Source organism: Myxocyprinus asiaticus, chromosome 4 (genome assembly GCF_019703515.2).
Source record: "Myxocyprinus asiaticus isolate MX2 ecotype Aquarium Trade chromosome 4, UBuf_Myxa_2, whole genome shotgun sequence".
Lineage (NCBI taxonomy): Eukaryota > Metazoa > Chordata > Actinopteri > Cypriniformes > Catostomidae > Myxocyprinus > Myxocyprinus asiaticus.
In genome coordinates this window covers 12295509-12319501 of record NC_059347.1, presented here as the reverse complement: position 1 = coordinate 12319501, position 23993 = coordinate 12295509, and the positions used below count along the sequence as shown (strand labels likewise).

The window sequence follows — 23993 nt, the reverse complement described above, 5'->3', positions numbered from 1 at the left end:
ACTTGAAGTAGAGAAAACCTCACTGAATCAAGTAATCCCAACAAATGTCAAAATAACTCTAATAGTGATATTTCTTTTGTGAATGAATCTGTCTTTTTGAGCAAATCTTTAAGTGAATGAACTGTTCTCATTCACCTTCATCAACTGATTCATATTTCTCGTTCACTGACGTCTTCCCCTTTCGAAGTCAGTGAGCTGTAATTTGAAGCGTAAGACTGCTTTGGTGGCTTTCCATGCCTGTTTAGACTGTCTATAGCATGAGCCAATAGCATTTGAGTGCAGGCTGTGCAGGAGCATTTCATAGGTTTGACCTGGTAAATGAATACGCCCCTTCACTGAACTAGTACTAGTCTGTCATTTGAGTCTGAATGAGATGAGAGGTGTAGTTCATGAATGAACTGAATGTACTGGTAATGAAAGACTCAGTCATCTCGTTTGTGAATGAGGATCTGCTGAACGGGAGGAGGCATGTCATTTGTTTACTTCAGCATGTGAGTCAGTCACGTTCAACAAGGAGAGAAAGGGGTGAAATGCACAGTTTACAGGTATGCACAAAACATGATCCCCAATTTATGAATGTGTAAAAATGGGGGCCTGGGTAGCTCGGCGAGTAAAGATGCTGACTATCACCCCTGGAGTCGCGAATTCGAATCCAGGGTGTGCTGATTGTCTCCAGCCAGGTCTCCTAAGCAACCAAATTGGCCCGGTTGCTAGGGAGGGTAGAGTCACATGAGGTAACCACCTTGTGGTTGCTATAATGTGGTTCTCGCTCGTGGTGGGGCGCATGGTGGGTTGTGCGTGGATGCCGCGGAGAATAGCGTGAAGCCTCCACACGCACTATGTCTCCGCAGTAACGTGCTCAACAAGCCACACGATAAGAGGCGCAGATTGACATCTCAGACGCAGAGGCAACTGAGAGTCGTCCTCGCCACCTGGATTGAGGCGATTCACTACGCCACCACGAGGACTTAGAGCGCATTGGGAATTGGGCAATCCAAATTGGGGAGGAAAAAATAATGTGTAAAAATATCTGAAGACGTACAGTAAAAATGACATGAATTATTAATGGAAATGTTGTGCTTTGATGCACAGTGTAAGATAATTAAGCTTTTCTTGAACTTTTTCTCTATCTTGGTAAGACCTGCCATTTGTGGTGAAAACTGTTATGGTGTTTAAAGTCTAATTTTAAAGTGTGTTCATACATTTGTAAACATTCAAATTCCATTTTTTGTTGCTTTTAAAGACTGAATATAGCACGAGCCAATAGCATTCGAGAGTGGGCTGTGAAGGAGCATATCATTGGTTGGACCCACTGAACAAATACACGCCTTCACTGAACTAGTCAGTCGTTCGTGAAAGAACTGAGTGAACTGAAAAACTTGTTTGTGAACGAATTAAATGAACCAGTCATCTTGTTCATGAGTGATCTGCTGACCGGCTGAATGAGAGGAGGAGCTGCATGCCGTTTGTTCAGTTTGTCAATCTCGTTCAACGAGAAAAAGGAGTCTGATTAATTATGAATAAAACTGAGTGATGACCACACATTCAAATGACATATGGACATAATTGAAACTCAAAATTATTTTTTTTAGGCTAGTGTTGTCTTTTTGTGTTTTATAGCGTGATAGCTCAGCAGTTCAGAATATGATATTCTTTGTCATTTGTGGGGAAACGCTTATGATGCTTAAACACTGCAGTCTCTTAGTAGAATTTTAGACACGCAAATTTTAATAAAGGATAATGAGACTTGTTCTGGTCTTGAATGAAAGGGATATTCTGGGTTCAATACAAGTTAAGCTCAATTGACAGCATTTATAGCATAATATTGATTAACACGAAAATAGATTTTGATTCGTCCCTCCTTTTCTTTATAAAAAGCACAAATCTGAGGCTCTTACAATGAAAGTGAATGGGGGCCAATTTTTGAACTTTAAAATACTGACTGTTTCAAAAGTATATAGCCACAACATTAATACCACCTGCCTAATATTGTGTAGATCCCCCTCGTGCCACCAAAACAGCGCCAACCTGCATCTCAGAATAGTATTCTAAGCTGATATTCTTCTCACCATAATTGTAAAACGCGGTTATCTGAGTTACCATAGACTTTGTCAGTTCGAACCAGTTTGTCCATTCTCTGTTGACCTCTCTCATCAACAAGGCGTTTCCATCCGCAGAACTGCCGCTCACTGGATGTTTTTTTGTTTTTGGCACCATTCTGAGTAAATTCTAGAGACTTGTGTGTGTGAAATTCCCAGGAGATCAGCAGCTACAGAAATACTCAAACCAGCCCATCTGGCACCAACAATTATCCATGTGATTATCTAATCAGCCAATCATGTGGCAGCAGTGCATAAAATCATGCATATATGGGTCAGGAGCTTCAGTTAATGTTCACATCAACCATTAGAATGGATAAAAAAAAAATGTGTTGTCAGTGATTTGGACCATGGCATGATTGTTGGTGCCAGACGGGCTGGTTTGAGTATTTCTGTAGCTGCTGATCTTCTGGGATTTTCACACACAAAAGTCTCTAGAATTTACTCTGAATGGTGCCAAAAACAAAAAACATCCAGTAAGCAGCAGTTCTGCAGATGGAAATGCCTTGTTGATGAGAGAGGTCAACAGAGAATGGCCATACTGATTCAAATGGACAAGTCTATGGTAACTCAGATAACCGCTCTGTACAATTGTGTTGAGAAGAATATCATTTCAGAATGGTTTTCTGAGATGTGGGTTGGCGCTGTCTTGGCGGCACGAGGGGGAGCTACACAATATTAGGCAGGTGGTTTTAATGTTGTGGCTGACTGGTGTAGACACAAGACATAAAATATATGCATGTAAACATGATTTTTATGTGATAAAAATGCTTGCTAACCTTTTCTGTGCAAAGTTATAGACAATTTTACAACTTCGTTACCGTGACGATATAATGTCAACAAACCCTAAAATGACTGTAAAAAAGACGATTTAAACAACTTTACAGCTCAAATAATACATCTTTGTTTTAACAGAATTTATGTAAGTGATTTTATAAATTTTTAAGCTTCACATTTCTGTTTAAGCCCGCCAAAATTGACCCTCATTCACTTCCATTGTAAGTGTCACAATGTAACTCAGATTTTAGCTTTTTTTTTTTTTTTTTTTTTTTTTGAAAGAAAAGGAGGGACGAGTCTAAATAAATTTTTGTAGTAATCAATATTATGCCACAAATGCTGTCGATTGAGCATTACTTGTATTGAACCTGGAATATTCCTTTACACCAGTTTGACCCCATTTCATTTTCTTCTTTACAAGAAATTGTTTGTCAGCTAAAGCCTGTCTCTCCCCTTGACATTATTCCCTCACGTCTCCTTAGACAAGTTTTTGACGCTGTTAGGCCCAGTATCCTGTCACTTATTAATAAGTAACTTATAACGGGGATTGTACCAGATTATCCTAAACATCCCATTGAACAACCCCTTCTCAAAAGGCCTAATCTAGACCCTAGAGTTATGTCTAAATTTAGACCTATTTGTAACCTCCCATTTATTTCTAAAATTCAAGAGAAAGTAGTCCTTCATCAACTACGGAGTTTTTTGGTTGAAAATAAGATATTTTTAGTATTTCAATCAGGTTTTAGAATGAATCATTGTACTGGGTCTGCAAAAGATTTTAATGATATATTATTAACTGTTGATTCAGGGGATTCTGCAATCCTTGAGCTTTTAGATTTGAGTGCTGCATTTGACACAGTAGACCATGATGTTCTCATCTCTCATATTGAGCAATGTGTGGGCATCCAAGGAAATGCCCTCAGCTGATTCAAATCTTACCTAAAGAACAGAAGTTTTTCAATCAATATTGGTAAACTTTCATCATCTATAGCTCCTCTTTTTCATGGGGTTCCTCAGGGTTCCATTCTTGCTCCTATTTTGTTTTCCCTGTATATGCTTCCTCTAGGCTTTATTTTTAAGAAACATAGCATGTCCTTTCATTGTTATATTTTCATTGCAGACTACACTCATATCTATTTGCCCTTGGAACAAAATGATAAGTGTAGCATGGAATCCAAACTGGCCAGTTTATCTGATATCAAATCTTGGATATCCTTAAATTTCTTAAACCTCAACAGAAGTAAAACCAAAATGATTGTGTTTGGCCCTTCTGAGGCCTCTGGTATTCCTCTGGTATTCCTGACCTTAATTTATGTTAAACCGTTTGTGAAAAACTTGTGTGTCTTATTTGATAGAGCCCTTATGTTTGATAAACAGATTAATTCTGTTGTCAAATCTAGCTTCTTCCATTTATGAGTTTTGGCTAAAGTCAACTCTTTTCTCTCTTTCAAGAATTTTGAAAGGGTGATTCATGCTTTTATTTTATCTAGACTTGACTACTGTACAGTAATTCTCTCTAAAATGGATTAGCGCTAGGGCTGTTCTGGTGGCAACTTTTTACCACTGCAGTGGTTAAGGGCCAGTCACTGCTGGTGAACATTGTTATATGGTTGCTGAAGGGTGGGGGAAGGGAGTGTGTGCAAATTACGCGTTTATTGAGCATCGAACTTTAAAAAGTGTGTCATTGAACACAAAATAAAAATTAAGCTCTTTTTTAAAGTTTATTAAAATACCCCAAAAAATAAATACAAAACTTTTTACATTGGTTTTACATTTCTGTCTCTTATTGGACTATATTGCCAGTGCACTGACAATGTTTTAGAGGATGAAAAATCTTGTTGAATAACATTTTTTGAAACGATCCAGTCTGAGGTTTTTTTCGTCTAAGCTGCATATTGAGGGATGAAAGCGCATATCCCCATTGAAGTGCTTTTAAAATCACTTATTTTCCTATGCATCATATACAGTTGTGCTCAAAAGTTTGCATACCCTGGCAGAAATTGTGAAATTTTGGCATTAATTTTGAAAATATGACTGATCATCTTTTATTTAAGGATAGTGATCATATGAAGCCATTTATCATCACATAGTTGTTTGGCTCCTTTCTAAATCATAATGGTAACAGAAATCACCCAAATGGCCCTGATCAAAAGTTTACATACCCTTGAATGTTTGGACTTGTTACAGACACACAAGGTGACACACACAGGTTTAAATGGCAATTAAAGGTTAATTTCCCACACCTGTGGCTTTTAAAATTGCAGTTAGTGTCTGTGTATAAATAGTCAATGAGTTTGTTAGCTCTCATGTGGATGCACTGAGCAGGCCAGATACTGAGCCATGGGGAGCAGAAAAGAACTGTCAAAAGACCTGCGTAACAAGGTAATGGAACTTTATAAAGATGGAAAAGGATATAAAAAGATATCCAAAGCCTTGAAAATGCCAGTCAGTACTGTTCAATCACTTATTAAGAAGTGGAAAATTCGGGGATCTCTTGATACCAAGCCAAGGTCAGGTAGACCAAGAAAGATTTCAGCCACAACTGCCAGAAGAATTGTTCTTGCCAGTCAGTACTGTTCAATAAGTGATTGAACAGTGCTGACTGGCATTTTCAAGGCTTTGGATATCTTTGTATATCCATTTCCAGCTAGAGCCAAACAACTGTGTGATGATAAATGGCTTCATATGATCACTATCCTTAAATAAAAGACAGCTTTTTTTTTTTTTTGCATGATCAGTCATATTTTCAAAATCAATGCCAAAATTTCTGCCAGGGTATGCAAGCTTTTGAGCACAACTGTACACTAACATTCAAAAATTTGGGGTCACTTGCTTGAAAGGTTTCTTTAGAAATTAGTTTTGTAGACAAAAATATAATTGTCCCAACATAATAAAGCTAACATTTTATTTAAATGTTTTTTATTTTTTATTTTATTTTTTATTTTTATTGGATGACATGGGACCAAATAATTAAGAAAAGCAGCCACTAAGTGCCCAACATAGATGGGAACTCCTTCAATACTGTTTAAAAACATCCCAGGGTGATACCTCAAGAAGTTGGTTGAGAAAATGCAAAGACTACATTTCTGCAAAATCTAGGCAAAGTGTGGCCACTTTGAAGATGCTAAAATACAACATATTTTTTATTTATTTTGGATTTTTTTTTAGTCACAACATAATTCCCATAGTTCCATTTATGTTATTCCATAGTTTTGATGACTTTACTATTATTCTAAAATGTGAAAAAAAAATAAAAAAATAAAAATAAAGAATGATTGAGAAATGGATTGAAAATCAGTTGTATAGAGGGTGAACAGGAAAGGGGCTAGAACCATTACCTGTGGGACACCTGTACAACACTTCACCACATCAGACACACAATCCTGCATCCTCACATACTGGGGACTGTTGGTGAGGTAGTCAGTTATCCAGGTAACCAAGCTAAAGTTCACTCCTGCTTTCTCCAACTTAGTTCTGAGCAGTGAAGGCTGGATGGTGTTAAATGCACTGGTGAAATCAAAAAATGTGATTCTCACATTGCTTCCAGATTCCTCTAGGTGGGAGAAAGATCTCTGCAGAAGGAAGATGACTGCATAATCCACCCCAATGCCTGGTTAATAGGCAAATTGCAGTGGGTCCATAGCCGAGTGCGCCAAGGGTTGAAGATGGTCAAGTACAACTCTCTCCAGAGTCTTCATTAGATGTGACGTTAAGGCAACTGGCCTATAGTGGTTGAACTCCCTAGGGTTTTCAATCTTATGTACAGGCACCACACAGGAAGTCTTTCACAGGGCTTTTTACAGATGCAACCTCAGGATAAAGTTATTCTGAACCACCGTACATAGTTGAAATGCACAGTCCTTGAGAACTCTAGAGCTGATGCCATTAGGACCCACAGCTTTCCTTGTCTTAATCCTTTTTAGCCTCTGTCTCACCTGATCCGTTGATAGGGAGAGGTGAGGGGGTGTTAAGGGGGTGGAGAGGGTGGTCAGAGACCTGGGAGTTGATAGGTGAGGGGGGTAGATCAGGGGTGGACTAAGTGAATGATAAAAGCTGGACGGGATCTTAGAGATAGAACTTTCACAGTATTGAGAGGGGGTGAATTTGTTGTTTAAAGTCCAATGTCAGATCTGTTAAAGAATTAATTAAATAAATTTTCCCACCTCTGATCACTCATGGCCGAATACCCTCCACCCAGTGTAACACGTCCAGATATTACATTCATATCTCTCCAGACAACCTTTTCATTGTTCTGCTGCAATCTTTGTTCCATCTTCCTTTTATAACAGTCCTTTCCTTTCCTTATTTTCATTTTGAGTACCCTCTGCACTCTTCTCTGCTCCTCCTTGTCACCTGACTTAAATGCCCTCTTCTTTTCATTTAGTAGCACCTTCAACTCTGGGGTAACCCAGGGTTTATTATTAGAGAAACATCGAACCTTCTTAGTTGGTATGGTGTTCTCAACACATAAAATAATATAGTCTGTAATACAGTATGTTAGACTGTCAGTATCCTCATCATGTGACTTACACAATACCTCCCAATCAGTTGACTCAAAACAATCCCTCAAAGTTTCACTGGCTTCCCCAGACCATTTATTTACCAGCCTTATGGATGGTGGCTGCTTTTGCACAACAGGTTTGTATATAGGAATATACACCAGTTTATGGTCAGATCGGCTGAGAGGGGGGAGGAGGGAAGACCTGTATGCCTCTTTAGTGCTAACATATAACATGTCCAATGTTTTATTGTCTCTGGTATGGCATTCAACATACTGGGAGAAGGTGGGGAGAGTGGTTGACAGTGAGACATTAATTGTTTTTTCTTCTCTCCCCTTTTTCTCCCCAATTTGGAATGCCCAATTCCCAATGCGCTCTAAGTCGTCGTGGTGGCGTAGTGATTCGCCTCAATCCAGGTGGCGGAGGACGAATCTCAGTTGGTAATTGAGGATGCAGACATTATTCCCACAGTTGCCTCCGTTTCCGAGACCTTCAATCCTCACATCTTATCACGTGGCTCGTTGAGCACGCCACCATGGAGACATAGCGCGTGTGGAGGCTTCACGTCACCCACCGCGGTATCCACGCACAGCTCACCATGCGCCCCACTGAGGGTGAACCACATTATGGCAACCACAAGGAGGTTACCCCATGTGACTCTACCCTCCTTAGCAACCAGGCCAATTTGGTTACTTAGGAGACCTGGCTGGAGTCACTCGCGACTCCGACAGTGAGACATGATTAAAGTCCCCTGAGATAAGAAGGAGAGACTGTGGGAATAATGTCTGCATCCTGGCTGTAACAGAATGTATGAGTTCACAGGCGGCATTCGCATCAGCCAAGGGCGGAATATACACAGATATCGCAATAACAAAGAAAAATTCCCTCGGCAGGTAATATGGCCTCATGCCAACTGCTAGTAGTTCAATATCCTTAGTGCAGAGTTGTTCTTTAATAGTGATTTGCCCAGAGTTACACCATCGTTTATTAACAAACAGCACCAGCCCTCCTCCCTTCCTCTTACCTGTCTCCTTTGCATTCCTTTCCGCCCTTACCAGTTCGAAGCCTTCCAGTGTAACAAGTGAATCGGAAGTCTGTTCATTCAGCCACATCTCCATAAAACACATAATACACTCTTGGTACTCCCCCAGTAGCCTGGTTAGCCCCGTTAACTGCTCCATCTGGTTTTGGAGTGATTGTACATTCCCCATAATAATCGCTGGTAAGAATGGTTTATACAGTCTCCTCCATGCTCTCCGCTTCACTCCAGCTCTGCAACCCTGTCTCCTCCTCCTCAACACCGCAGTGATCTCAGCACTCACGTCGGGGAGTATCGATGTGTGCCTCAATGCTAACAGCTGTTCCCTGGAGTAAACAATGGATCTGTGGTTGCATGCTCCTGACAGAGTCCCGATAATTCCAGTAAAAAAGGCCAGAATAAAAACAATCTTCACCCAATGCTTCTTGATGTTTGTGTACTTGGATCCATAAACAAAACAAAACACAAAAACAGTAAAAGAAATAAAAAGGATTCAGAGCTGCTGTAACAGGCTGCCACTCACGCGGTGCCATCTTGCATGTTTTGTTGAGTAATATGAACATAGGAGGATTGAGTAAATGTGACAATAGTGAAAATTCATTTTTTTTCAGTTTTGCTGAGACAGATTACTTGTAGTTGAATAAATGGGAGACACTGGAACGCCTGATATGGCAGGGGTAGAAAAGGAAGTCCCGCCTCATAGATAAAAGAGCCAATCACCTTTTCGATAAAGACGTTGCCTTGTCAGTTTACTCGAGAATGTGCGTGTGCATTAGCTGGACTAGCCTGAAAAATAGTGTTGTTTTTGTTTTTGTGTGTGTGTGTGTGTGTGTGTGTGTGTGTGTGTGTGTGTGTGTGATCTGAGCTAAAGAGACACAATTTATGATACCACTGTCATCAGATTTTACTACTGATTTAAAAAGTATAATATTTGATCATAATCTTGACCTAATCTTGAGATTTCCCCTTCCCTTTTCCCGTTCAAGTAGATATGTGCTGTACTTGTATGCCGCTTGTATCCGTAGAGTGGACTGACTTACCTTGAAAGGGACTTATTCAAGTTGTTTTTCGATGCAAATCTTCCCCTCCCCTGTAGCTCTCAAATCTCATTTGCACTTGCGTTCCATTCAAAACATTCAAACGTGTTGAGTTGTGATCGCGTGAGATGAGAGAACCGATAATGTTTGACATATTTGACATATTTGACATTAAACCTATCACAGTGTGTCTTGAAATGCATGAATGACATTTAAAAGCTACAGCATAGGGAGTTTTTAAAATGTTGGTCTGTACATAACCCAAAGCTATATGGCTTCAGAATTGGAATATAGTGTTAGAGTAAAAAATTAACTATACTTTTATGGTGCTTCTGTGTCCTTTTGGACCATGGCAGTAAAAATAACCTTTCACTTTTGTTGTATGGAAAAGACAATCCTCTTTTTGTGTTTCACAGAAGAAAGTAACTCAGACAGGTTTGGAATAACATGAGGTTGAATGACAGAATTTAAATTTTTGGGTGAATTATCCCTTTAATATCTGCAGCTTACAGTGGTTTATTATTAATTTGGTAAACCCTGTGGAGTCTTAAGCAGGAAATGTTGCAGATTCCCATGCCATTGTACAGAGTGAGTCACACTGCTTGCTTTGTCTCTGCACTTAAAGCATGCATCTTATCAGAAATCATAATGTAAACATTTCTCCTCTTGACTTGGGGCTCAGTTCTGCTGTCCTTGAGCCAAATAACAGATGGCTGATCTGGTCGACCTTCCGCTTTCGCTCTGTTCTCCATCAGAAACTCAAGCCTTGGAAAAAACCCTTTACGAGCGGTGAATGTCGGGGGAAGCCTTAACTATCACACAAGTCAGCATTTCATACTGGAGGAGCTGCTGCACTTTTGATCTTGAAATGGTGCAGAAATGCAGCAAATTCAAAGGGAATTATTAATTTACTATCATGGCAAGGTCTTTAAAAAAAGTATTTTAAAGCTTTGATGTTGTAGCGGAAACGTAGGAAGTCTCATGTTGTGAAACTCGTGGTCAAGACATGCAAAAAGGTAGAACTAATTGGAACCCCATGCTGAACAAAAACCCCTCTGCTGGTTTAATCTGGTCTTTAACCATGGTTCAAGCTGGTGCTTATTGGTTAAAAATGGTCCCCCAACTTGGCTAAGTTGGTTCTCAGCTGGTTTCTCCCAGTCTGACCAGCTGAAAGTGCTCCAAACCCCTCTGAAACCAGCCAACGGACTAATTAGTCAACTTAACTTGGCAGTTTGTGGTTCTACATTAAAAACCTTTCAGGGAAGATACAGTATGTGTTCAAATTCATTCCCTTTAAATTGAAGCATGGCCACTACAGCCATACACATAGAGTGACGGTCGTCTTGGGACCTCATGTGGCAACTCATGCTATGTTTTGAGCGTCCCGCCAAGTGCCCTTCCTGTACCATTCCATTGCGCTACGTTTAGCTGTTTTTGAACACAAGAATATTTCTTTTGTTAACGGCCCCTATGAAATTGATCTGATCGGGGTCAAATCAACCCGAAACCAGCCTAATTATCAGCCTGGTCTGGTTGAATCACGTTACTATACCTTCCTTTTTACAAAGTGAGTTTTAAATGGCTGGTTGTACGCATCACTGCAGTTTCCTGGTGAAATGAACACTAGATGCGCTACAACAATGACTTTTATTCACTTTCACACCAATCATGAGTTAAACAGCTGATTATCGATTCATAAACACTTTTCGCTCTGTTCCTCACACGATGCTATATCATGACATCTAAACACTTTTACTATAGTGCATGACTTGTATGGTGATATATTTTAACGTTTGTATGACATAAGCAACTACATTTACAAGCGTATTCATTATGATCAAGTTGTGCGGTTGCTAAACTGATTGAGCATTGCACTTGTAACGTGAAGTTGGGTGTTGGGATGCGGACCGAAAGCACCACAAAATGAAATGGTTGCTTCAGCAATTGCGTATGCAGCTCACAATTGCTTTTATGACACTATTGGTTAGATTTAGGTTTGAAGTTTAGGGTAGGGAAGTCAGTTTTGTTGATTTAAAACTCAATAGTTCATTAATATTGAAAATTTAGTTTTTCATGTCACATTTGCATTTGTGACACTATCGGTTAGGTTTAGGCTTAAAGGAATGTTCCAGGTTCAATCGACAGCATTTGTGGCATAATGTTGATTACCACAAAAATTAATTTCGACTCGTTCCTCCTTTTCTTTAAAAAAAGCAAAAATCGAGGTTACAGAGAGGCACTTACAATGGAAGTGAACGGGGACAATGAAAGTGAATGTGTCCAATTTTTTTGGAGGGTTTAAAGGATGAAATATGAGGCTTATAATTTTATATAAGCACTTCTGTTAAAATGTGAAGACTATTTGAGCTGTGAAGTTGTTTAAATTGTCATTTTCACAGTCATTTAGGGTTTGTTGATATTGCATCATCATGGTAATGAAGTTGTAAAATTGGCTATAACTTTACACAGAAAAGGTTTGTAAGTAATTTAATCACAATAAAATAATGTTAAACGCATATTGTTTTTGTCTTGTGGCTATACTTTTGAAATAGTGAGTATTTTAACATTCAAAAGTTGGCCCCATTCACTTCCATTGTAAGGAGGAACGAGTCAATAATCAATATTATGCCACAAATGCTTTTGATTGAGCTTAAAGGTGAAGTGTGTAAGTTCTGTGCTACTAGTGGCACCAAACAGAATTACAAAAATAATGTTTTCAAACATCCTTTGGCAACACACCTCAGACTCATCACGCCCTTTCGCACTATGATTCCCCAAGAACAAATAGGCCATACTTAATAAAAGGTGATAAACATTTAACGTTGCATTGAACAAGACCACTATAACATATACACACCAGACAGAAAGCATTGCAGAGGAATCGGCTCGTCCAATAACATTGCCGGATTGAATGGTAGCTAGGTGTGTGGTGGATCTAGCACAAGAGGAAGGATGGTTGTTCTGGTAACTATTTGTAAGTGTAACGACAGCGCCGTTTCTGACCAATTTGGCGCCCTAGACGAGATCGCTGTTGTTGATGGGTGGAGGTGGCGGTGTATTAGCAACATGCACGGTGATCTCGTTATTGCCACTCACGTTTGCCAGAGAGATCTCATCATTTGTGGTGGTGGTGGTGGTGGTGGTGGTGTCTGTCTGTCTGTCTGTCTGTCTGTCTGTCTGTCTGTCTGTCTGTCCTCTACCTCCGTTCTCTGTCTTTTTGCAAGTCTTCGAATTTCGGCGAGCCTCAATTTATTTTCCTCTGTACACGTCTGCCATGGTTGTTCATATTCCCCTGGCTGAACCAAGTAGCCACACCCCCAGACTCACGCTGTAGGTTGATCTAGAACTGGATGGGTGGAGCCACTGAGCCACTGAGCTACCCAGGCCCCCGTAAAGCCATTTATTATTAAAATATTGTTATTAGTAGTATTATTGCTATTGCTTTGAATATTGCATTTTTATTCACAATATTAATTTTTCTGCCATAATGTCTTCAATTTCACACATCCAGTTAAACGGAGCTTTTATTTTGGTGGAACTTTTATCTTGACGGACCTTTGAGTTCCTCCTGTTTGGTAGTTTTAAATAAGCTCCGCGTTCTAAATGAAATGCTGAAATACGCGGAAGCTGAGATTTCAGAGCTGCACCAGAGGAGTTTGTGTGAGTGTTCACAGCCGCAGCAGCCACTTATACACTAAACTCACCACAATATGTGCATTGCATGCGATCTGTTTATATACATTACCGTTCAAATCATGATCTTAGAAACCTTTTGATCTGAAGGCGTATGCTTAAATATTTGAAATTAGTTTTGTAGACAAAAATATAATTGTGCCAACATATTAATTAATTTAATTACTAAACTAAAATTTTATTTAAATTGTATTATTTTTTTTTTAAAAATTGAATTGATGACTTGGACCAAATAATAAAGAAAAGCAGCCACTAAATGCCCAGCATATATATGGGAACTCCTTCAATTCTGTTTAAAAGCATCCCAGGGTGATACCTCAAGAAGTTGGTTGAGAAAATGTCAAGAGTACATGTCTGCAAATTCTGGGCAAAGTGTGGCCACTTTGAAGATAATAAAATACATACATAACATAGTTTTTATTTATTTTGGATTTTTTTAGTCATAATTCCCATATTTCCATTTCTATTATTCCATAGTTGTGATGACTTTACTCTTATTCTAAAATGTGAAAAAAAATAAAGAATGAGTAAGTGACCCTAAACTTTTGAACGGTAGTGTATGTGTTTGTGTATGACAGAGAGCACAGCGGCACTTCATTTTGAAGCGTGCAGCGCATGTAGACTGCATATTATTAAATTAACTTACATCCTTTCGCTGCTTAATGATCACATTTGGCCATATAAAGGTTTTAATTTTATTAATTGTCAAATTGTCATTGATTTCATCTAAAAAAAAAAAGTACATTTTTGTTAATTGCACCACACTGTAGTATGGTACCGAAATTAGCAGCAAGATCATATCGTATCATTTGGATTTTTTGGGTGGCGCCACACAATGGGTATTTTACCTCGGAACTACGACGATACATGTAATAAACCACGTAATACCATTTTACAAAAACATTGCCACGGTCATGCAATTTTTGTGAGATTAGGCTGCTAACTATACAAGGCTTCCTGAAGACAGGTTAGTCAACTAATCGTCAACTAAGTCGATTTTTAAATAGTTTAAAATAAAAATTACTAGAAAGCTTTTTTAGGAAGCTTCTTGTCTTACTGAGCTACTTTGGATTTGTATTTTGGAATTTTTGATCATGGTTAAAGATTTCACACAGGAAATCCAAAGTAACGTTTGAATTTGCTGAAGGTAGACCTCTTAAACCCACAGTTTTAAAAATGATTCTCTTTGAATTCCTGGACCATTATGTTTGAAGGCACCATGACCTTGTATTGCTTATTTCAGTTTTAATTTATTCAGAGTTAAAAGACTGACTGTGATCCAAATCTGCATGACAAAGCAGTAAAGTTATGGTCACAGCTTCAGAAAGCATCTAACAAAAGCACCTTACAAAACTCTGCAGTATTTCACTAGTGCTTTTAAACTTATCCTTGCAAGAGCAAGGCAGTATAGCTTAAATTACACTAGCGGTCAAAAGTTTGGACACACTGGACTGAATTATATTCTCATGATCTTTTTGAATCATGATATGTATTTAGACTGCCAAGAGTTATGTTTTTACTCAAAATGTAAAAAAAATGCTTTTTTGGGGGGCCTGGATATCTCTACAATTAAAGAAGCTGACTACCACACCTGGAGTCACAAGTTTGAATCCAGGGCATGCTGAGTGACTCCAGCCAGGTCTCCTAAGCAACCAGTTGGCCCAGTTGCTAGGGTGGGTAGAGTCGCGTTTGGTTAACCGCCTCACGTTGTGAGTTGTGCGTGGATGCCGCGGAGAATAGCGTGAAGCCTCCACACGCGATATGTCTCCGCGGTAACACGCTCAACAAGCCACGTGATAAGATGCATGGATTGACGGTCTCAGACGTGAAGGCAACTGAGATTCGTCCTCCGCCACCCAGATTGAGGCGAGTCACTACGCCACCACGAGGACCTAGAGCGCATTGGGAACTAGGCATGCCAAATTGGGGAGAAAAAAAAAAAAAGCTTTTATAACTGGTTTTATTTTCCGAGATTTTAAAAGGATGCCACTTAATGAATTAAACCTATGTAATGAGGTCATGTGACAGCATTGTAACATACTCATTGCATAAAGTGTACAATTTGGCATATTATAAAAAATAAAAATAAAAATAGTGGGCAGTGTTCAGTGCATACTGTGCAGTAAGTACCTGTAGTAAGCGGTATGCTAGTATTCCATTTCAATATAGCCAATGAATTCAGGAGATTACCATTGTTTAATAGATTCTGGATGTGGTATTTTCTTCAGAATGTTTTTTTTTTTTTTTGTTGACAATTTAACATTGATATTAGAAGTTAGATTGTTGCAAACATTAAACAAAATGTTTTTTTTGTTTTGTTTTTTTTTTACTCTCTACAGTATATAGTAATGTGCAGCCTAGTGTGTCTTATGCAGTATGGATCTTTTATGCAGTATATCCACAATGTTTACAGTCTGACTCTCTGTAACTTTCCACCCAATGAGTTTATTAGCATTCCATTCAAACTTGATGGAAAGGATTCAACATTTCTCCTCTCGGTAGCTTTGAGAGTGAATAGTAATGCATATATTCATGTTGAGCCGTGGGTGAGTCTGTCCATGCAGCGCTTAATTCACGATAAACCCTTGCAGAGCTGCAGCATTTCACTGCTGTTCCCCGCTGAGCTCCACAACAGCTCCACCGTTCGTTTCATTCATTATTTTTGAATAGCGTCAGGCTGCAGTATCTCAGGGTGCTGCAGTTTCATACGGAGAAGCTTGAAGTCACAGCAGCTGGAAAATGTCATCCCATTTTGAATAGAAAACTCTGAAATCTCGTAACGCAGATCCAGTTGAAATATATGTGTATCGAGCTGTACACTTTTGTGTTGGGCTCAACAAAAAGGACTTTTTACTTGCCCTGCCAATATTTTTACTGTTAAAAAAAAAAAAAAAAAAAAAAGATTTACAAATAATTATTTTTTTATGTGTCAGAAGGACATTCTTCTTTGTAAATAATTGTTTTTTTTTTTTTTGTTTTTTTGCAATAATATCTGGAAATTTTGCCTGGAAAATGGGCTATATGGTGTTTTGTTTATAATTTACCAACCCATTTTGATTGATGCTTTCAACACTATCACAGTATTTCTTTCAATTTTGATCATTGTATTGGACAGAAATTTGGATACAGTATGGAATGCAAGATTATTCATCAACATATTTTGTCAATTTTTTTCCGGAAGAGAGAGACCGTACATTTAAAATGTGTAAGTACTGTATGCTAAAAAAGTTTATTAAGTCATCTTTTAGAACACTTGGATATAGGTGGTCTCAAAGTTAGCAGACATGGACTAATTTTTTATTTCATTTTTATTTCAAGAGGTATTTGAATGTCTGTCAACAAACTTATGCCAACAAAATGATGTTACCAGTAAAATAGCGCTGGTTTTATCTTAAAAAGCATCTTTGTCAGTAGTGGCCTTCGAACAGTTGTGTTGGCTACTGTATCAGTGGTATGATCATGTTTGGTGTAAGATGAGCATGGTGTTGTGTAGAAGCTGTCATTTCAGTTTGTGATTGACATTGCTATATATATTTTGTAATACATTAAAGGGATAGTTCACCCAAAAATGAATATTCTCTCATCATTTACTCACCCTCATGCCATCCCAGATGTGTATGACTTTCTTTCTTCAGCAGAACACAAACAAAGATTTTTGAAGAATATCTCAGATCTGTAGGTCCTCACAATGCAAGTGAAGTGTGACCAAACCTTTATAGTGCCAAAAATCACAAAGGAGACATGAAAATAATCTATAAGACTCCAGTGGTTAAATTAATATCTTCAGAAGCAGTATAATAGGTGTGGGTGAGAAACAGCTGCTTTTTTACTCTGATTCTCCATTTCAGCTTTCACTTTCAGATGTGAAAGTGAAACTAAACAGGCACCACATGTGACTTTCAGATGTAAAAGGGAAAGTGGAGATTTAGAGTACAAAAAGCACCTACATTTTGATCTGTTTCTCACTCACACTTATTATATTGCTTCTGAAGATCTGGATTAAACCACTGGAGTCTTATTGATTACTTTTATGTTACCTTTATGTGATTTTTGAAGCTACAAAGATCTGATCACCTTTGACTTGCATTGTGAGAACATATGGAGCTGAAATATTCTTCTTTGTGTTCAGCAGAAGAAAGAAAGTCATACACATCTGGGATGGCATGAGGGTGAGTAAATGATAGCAGAATTTTCATTTTTGGGTGAACTATCCTTTTAAGAACTGAAGTTAACTTTGACAATATGTATCGAAATGTGATTGTCTTTTTTATTATTGTAATCATATCTGAAAATAGCTACTTTTGTACCCTGTCCTGATTATGTAACAGTGTTCCAAGTATTCAAGTGCTCTTTCTTTCTTTCTTTCTTGACATATGCTTTACTATGCTTATTTCGTTGGATTGGGAATCATATTTTCCATTCGGATACTGTATATTAGAACCCCAGAAAATATTTAATTTGCTCAAATGCATATTTTCAATACATATTTTTGCAGTTTTATATGCAAAATATCTACAGTAGCGTCAGTATTACTTTCTGATGTGTATATTGATTAAATGCATGATTTTGACCAGTTAAAACTAATGTTTCTCAAAAGGGTGATAGTTAGGAGCCATTAAATGTATCAACTCAAATGCCCTCTGGTGGTGTCCTGTGACTATTGCATGTGTTCATGAGCAAAGGGGAAGGCCTCCATTCAGAAATGAGTACTGCGTCATCTACAGATACTGAACTGGGAGTCTCGAATATAATATGCCATATTGTTTTACCATCAGCGTAAAAACAGATCTCATGTCAATCAAAGTCATGTTAGGACATATGAAGGGATAATTTGGTTATACTTAGGTTGAGCTTTGGAGGATTCAAAATCATATAAAATTATTAATTTGAATCTGCTGCTATGACTGTTGTATAGTTCCACAGTAACCTAGACCTTATTCATTCTTCTTTCGATCTGATATATTTAGTTCATACTTACGCCAAAGGTTCCGATTTCTGTGCTCCCCCATACGCTCAGTGATGAGGGTTATGTGAATGACAGAGGTTAAATATGCATGCTGACATTGGGACTGACTTTCTTCATCTGGAGACCTGGGAAACTGGGTTACCATTGGCACCTGGTGTTACCATGGAAATCTGGGTCATCTGTTGCCATGCAGTGACAGTGAATGAATAGACAAATTCATGCAGATGTGCCCATGTGTTACAGTATGATGTCTAATTGTGGGTGATATCCATGCTTCCCCCTGTTGTTTTCAGTGCAACATCATTATAACAGACAGGGTCCCTCATGCCGTATTTCATAAGCTGACATTTTTGTGTGTGGTTTCTGAGCACTGAATTTGGTGAACAAAATATTATTTCCAAAAAGCATTTTAACATGAAAAAATACACATTTCACTTTGTCAACTGTACTTTTTAGTTAAAAACACACGTAATCTATTCAGTCCTGTGAACTTAAATCGTTTTTTTGTGTGTGTGTGTGTGTGCTTTCTTGCAGAAGGAGCTCAGTCTTCCCAGACGAGGAAGTTTGTAAGTAAACCTGCTTTAATCATCTAATCAGTGACCTAAGCTTGCAGATCATACTGTCATTTACATTGTCACAAATAAAAAAATAAGTCTGTGGGATACGAAAACAGTCAGTTCAATAGGTTGTACTGCTGTGTAACTTGGTTTTTGATTGTTCAGTTGACAAAACATTACAAATATTTATTTCCAAATATTTCCAGAGGACAAAAACTCAAGAAAATAAAAAAATCAGTTTCAAATGAAATAAGGCATCAACCCTGACTAAGGTTATCATGAGTGCAAGAAATTCACAGAGCCTTTAAAGGCAGTTTTGGAGTGAATTATAAAAGTCCAAAATCAACTCATCCTCATTTGGAAATGTCAGCTGTTGGGCCTCATGTATTCAGATAGAAGACAAAGGCAGGCCTAATACAGTCGTAAAAACCTAACTCAAGCCCCCACCTTCCAAGTCGTATATCTTACTGATAAAAATCGCGCCAAAATCAAACAAAGGGAGTCCAAAACAGACTACAAATCCATGAAGCCTTGCGCACTAAAGGATCAAACTCTCAACTCCTATTGGATGAGGCACACAACAGAACGTCCCTCAAACATGACATCATCAGGAGTTGAAATACCTCTGAAATGCTTCCAGAATTCACTTCCAGCGACTTTGTTTGCAGCGTGTGGACGCAGCTCTTCGCTGCTCTCCGGTGCAACCTCGTGGTACAAGGAAGTAACGTCCGACTTGAAACTGTGGCCATACAGTCTCCATCTCGCTGGACAAGTTGAGATTACTCTGTGTTCCACCGAACACTCTAACGGATCCGAGGAGACCGCAGAGCAATTCGCATCTTCATCCGTTTGCCTACAGAAGTGAAGAGATTAAAGATTTCTCTTCCATCTCAATCAAGTCGACATTTCTGAGTTCTCCGCCAGCCCACCGAGAATCAACAGCCGTACCGCCCGCCGAGAATCAACAGCCGTGCCCGCCGACAGAGTGAGGAAACGGCCTCCCGTCATCACTCGAGCCTCGAGGAACCGAGTCCGAGTTAAAGGACGGAGGATAACACATTCTACCTGTGTCCTCATGCGATTCAAGTAAGAGGTTTACGTCTGGGCAGAGATAGAATATTATAGTGTGTTATTCTTGTATTTCAAGATTTTTGCTTGTACAGTTTACGGACCGCCATGTCCGCTCATTATTAATGCTCAGGGTATTAATTATCACAGATTTGTTTTGCTGTATTGTGGTCCAACCAAATTGGATTGTTGTGCAATTTCGCCATCGCGGGTGAGACAGCAACTGAGTTCATCCATTAAAGAGTCAAATAACGCGGGACTTTTACGAGCCGTCCACCGCGTCTCTGAGTGATAAACTGACAGCTGTTTTCTCTCCCACTATCGCGAAATCGGCTTTAGGGCCGTCACTTAATCATCTCTCTCTCTCTCTCTCTCTCTGCTCTCTCTCTCTCTCTCTCGTACTAACCACACACACACACACCTTATGTGTTATAGGATTATTTTATTTCCATATCTAATCATATCACTGTTTAGTTTGTAGTTGTAAGTCGGAAGTTTATTGACTGCATTGTATTAATTATTAATTGATATTACTGCATAAATAAACTTTGTTTATATTACAAAGAGAATTGTTTTGGTTTGTTTTGCATACACCTGTGTCATGCTGACGGGATGTCAGTGCTCGGATTCAAACCTTCATTCATTGGTTTTTTTTTCCGGAAAATCGATATTCTTCGGATGTCGATTTTCCTAAGAAAACAATCTAATATTGAGACTGTTATACTATCTGGTTATTAGTCCCTAATTCCAGGGTGGTGCCCCGTCAATGTTAATCCTTATTAATATTCTACTGATTTTTGATAATTGATAATTATCTTTGATGATTGAATTTGAATGATCAATAAGCTAGTGTTAATTTTAATTAATGTTTCATCGATGTTAACAATTAACGATTATCTTTGATAATTGTTGATTTAAAGGATTTTAAAAAGCTAACATTGATTCTCATCAATGTTCTATTAATTTTAATAATTAATAATTATCTTTGATAATTATTAATTATTGCTAATAACCAAACTTGCTCCTAAACGTAGCACACTACATTTACTGGAGCCCCATATGAGGTTTTAATGAGTTAGATCCAATTAATTAATTTAAATATTAATTAATAACTACAGAAATAATTATTAATTATTTCTGATAGTAACACTGATCTAAACAACCAGTAAAGCCCTACACAGCTAAGCTGTTGTGGGATTTTTTTTCTAGATTTTGCCATTTGTATTCTTGCTTTGAAGATTTTCAGAGACAAAAAGTGCCTAGTTTGCACATTTTTGAAAAAGAACAACAGTTATATGTAAATAACTTTCCCAATTACTTCCCAAGACGATGTTCTATTTAGGATTTGAAGAGTAAACAAATCTAACTCAGCCCTCACGTCCACATAAAAAGATTTGCTTGTTATAAGCGCTGGGGCTTGCTGTGTTCAAATATCAATTTATTTTCTCTATATTTGTCCCAGTGATTTGGACCTACTCATATGCATACAAATAGCGTGAAATAAAACTTTTGTTTAGAACCCATACAGTAGAAGTCAGTGATTTTGTTTTGATATGGCATACCTGCAGAAAGAAATTAGTTTTGCACTGCTTACTCTGTTGCGCTCAAGGACTTATATCTAGAACTGTCAGAGTTATTACATCACCATATCACAATTGTTTTAATTTAGCAGAATCACATTGCCATTGAAATAATGGAATTTTCAATAAATGCTTGAAATGCTTATTACTGCAACCTGGTCTCATAGAATCACGTTACCACACCTACATATTTTTAATAGATTTTTACGTTGCTTGATGTATTTATTGCAGCAGTTTCCTGATGAAATGAACACTAGAGGTGCTACAACAACAATGACTTTTATTCCCTTTATTCCCTTTTTCAAAAATGATCAGTAAAACAGCAGATTATCAGTTCATTAACACTTGTTCCACATACTATGCTATCTTATGACATTTACTGTAACCACTTTTACTATTGTGCATGACTTGTAAGAGCATTAACCTTAAAAACTTCATTCTTTTTTCACCTCACATTTGCTTTTATGACACTATCAGTTAGTTTTAGGGTAGAGAGGTAGGTTTTGTTGATTTATAACTTGATAATGTTAATGCTCTAACCTTATAACCTTAAACCTCATCTGTTTGGGGAAAAATGTCCAAGCTTGCTTTTGGCACCACTCATATGACATTTCACCTCGGAACTGCCTTGAAGCTTGTAAGGAATCATGTAATATCATTTTGCAAAAGTGTTGCCACAGTCACATAATTTTTTTATGAGATCAGGTTGCATTTTTCAAAGGTAATACTTCATGGCACATGAAGACTTAAGGGTTTAATTGAACTTCCTGAAGAAATTAGGACAAAAATATATTACTTCTGTATGAAAATATTTTGTGTAATATTATTATTATTATTATTATTATTATTATTATTATTATTATTATTAAGAAGAAGAAGAAATAGTACAATAATATAATATTCAGTAATATCAAAGTGTTTTTAGCAAGTCAGTCCACTGGCGGCCATCCTTGGAACGCTCTTTGGAAACTATTGCCAGTCATGACAGTGCAGCTCTTATCTACTTGAATGGGAAAACACCAAGCTTACGTTTAAACTGCATATTTCAAATCAGTAATAAAATCTGACAACACTGGTATCATAAATTGTGCTTCTTTACCTCATATTACTCTTAAAAGCGCAATTTGTACAGCTAATGTGCATGCACGTTAGCGAGTTGATTGACAGGCCATGTCTGTATCTAAAAGTTGATTGGCTCTTTTACCTGTGAGGCGGGACTTCCTTTCTACATCCATTGACCAATGGGCACTAGAGCTCCTTGGTTGAGCTTTTCAATTTCTCTCATTCATTTCAATAAAAGTGGCCCATCTCTGCTAAATAAATAATCTCTGGTAATATTCAAGTGGGCTGAGTTTGAAAAACAACACACCTAAAGTGGCCAAAAATAGGAAGTAGGCTATTTAAAATTATTTTTATTTAAATATGTATTACTTAATATATATTATGTCACTGTACCCTGTGATATCTTTGTTTAATAAGGAAATTATTCATTATTCATCTCATTGTGAATAAATGACTTCTAGGGATATTCACCCAAAATTATAATTTTCTCATCATTTAATCACCATCATTTACTTATGCTGTCTCAAAGTCATACGACTGTCTTTCTTCTGTGAAAAGCAAATGAAGATTTTTTCGATGGTGATATGAGGTATTTTAGTCTATATAATGCAAGTATAGATATATATACACACACTGGTGGCCAAAAATTTGGAATAATGTACAGATTTTGCTGTTTCAGAAGGAAATTGGTACTTTAATTCACCAAAGTGGCATTCAACTGATCACAAAGTATAGTCAGGACAATACTGATGTAAAAAACAGCACCGTCACTATTTGAAAAAAGTCATTTTTGATCAAATCTAGACAGGCCCCATCATGCTAAATTGCTAATTTGGTACTATAAAATCACTTGCCATTATATCAAACACAGCTGAAAGCTATTTGGTTCATTAAATGAAGCTTGACATTGTGTTTGTGTTTGTTTTTGAGTTGCCACAGTATGCAATAGACTGGCATGTCTTAAGGTCAATATCAGGTCAAAAATGGCAGAAAAGAAACAGCTTTCACTAGAAACTCTTCAGTCAATCATTGTTTTGAGGAATGAAGGCTGTACAATGCTTGAAATTGCCAAAAAAACTGAAGATTTCATACAAATGTTTACACTACAGTCTTCAAAGACAAAGGACAACTGGCTCTAACAAGGACAGAAAGAGTTGTGAAAGACCAGATGTACAACTAAACAAGAGAATAAGTACATCAGAGTCTCTAGTTTGAGAAATAGACGCCTCACATGTCCTCAGCTGACAGCTTCATTGAATTCTACCCGCTCAACACCAGTTTCATGTACAACAGTAAAGAGAAGACTCAGGGGTGCAGGTCTTATGGGAAGAATTGCAAAGAAAAAGCCACTTTTGAAACAGAAAAACAAAAAGAAAAGGTTAGATTGGTAAAAGAGTGTTATGGATCTTAACCCCATTGAGCTTTTGTGGGATCAGCTAGACTGTAAGGTGTGTGAGAAGTGCCCGACAAGACAGCCACATCTATGGCAAGTGCTACAGGAAGTGTGGGGTGAAATGTCACCTGAGTGTCTGGACAAACTGACAGCTAAAATGACAAGGATCTGCAAAGCTGTCATTGCTGCACATGGAGTATTTTTTGATGAGAACTCTTTGAAG

At 37.9% G+C, this 23993-nt stretch overlaps 1 pseudogene; it reads left to right on the top strand.

Annotated features, from left to right (window-relative positions):
• Nucleotides 1-23993, top strand: part of LOC127433763 (microtubule-associated serine/threonine-protein kinase 4-like) — a 203580-nt pseudogene that overhangs the window by 97086 nt on the left and 82501 nt on the right.